The following is a 717-nucleotide window of genomic DNA, read 5'->3' as shown; positions in this document are numbered from 1 at the left end:
GAAGGAACACACCTCAAAACATTAAACACCATCTGTGATAAACCCACAGCCAGCATCATATTGAGTGGGCAAAAGCTGGAAGCATTCCCCTTGAAAACCAACACAAGACAAGGATGCCTTCTCTCACTACTCCTATTCAACTTAGTATTGGAAGTTTTGGCCAGGGCAATCAGGCAAGAGAAATAAATAAAAAGTATTCAAATAGGAAGAAAGGAAATCAAACTATTCCTGTTTGCAGATGACATGATTCTATATCTAGAAAAACCCGTAGTCTCAGCCCAAAAGCTTCTTAAGCTGATAAACAACTTCAGCAAAGTCTCAGGATATAAAATCAATGTGAGAAAATTACTAGCATTTCTACACACCAGCAACAGGTAAGCTGAGACCCAAATCAGGAATGAACTCCCATTCACAAATGCCACAAAAAGAATAGAATATCTAGGAACACAGATAGCTTGGGAGGTAAAAGATCTCTACAAGAACTGTAAACCACTGTTCAGAGAAATCAGAGATGATGCAAACAAATGGAAAAACTACCTATGCTCATGGATGGGAACAATCAATATCATGAAAAAGGCCATAATGCCCAAAGCAATGTATAGATTCAATGCTATTTCTGTCGAACTACCACTGACATTCTTCACAGAACCAGAAAAAGCTATTTTAAAATTCACATGGAACCAAAAAAGAGCCTGAATAGCCAAGGCAATCCTAAAC

This window comes from Cebus imitator, unplaced genomic scaffold (genome assembly GCF_001604975.1).
Source record: "Cebus imitator isolate Cc_AM_T3 unplaced genomic scaffold, Cebus_imitator-1.0 Scaffold1061, whole genome shotgun sequence".
In the NCBI taxonomy this organism is placed as follows: Eukaryota; Metazoa; Chordata; class Mammalia; order Primates; family Cebidae; genus Cebus; species Cebus imitator.
This window is presented reverse-complemented; position numbering follows the sequence as displayed.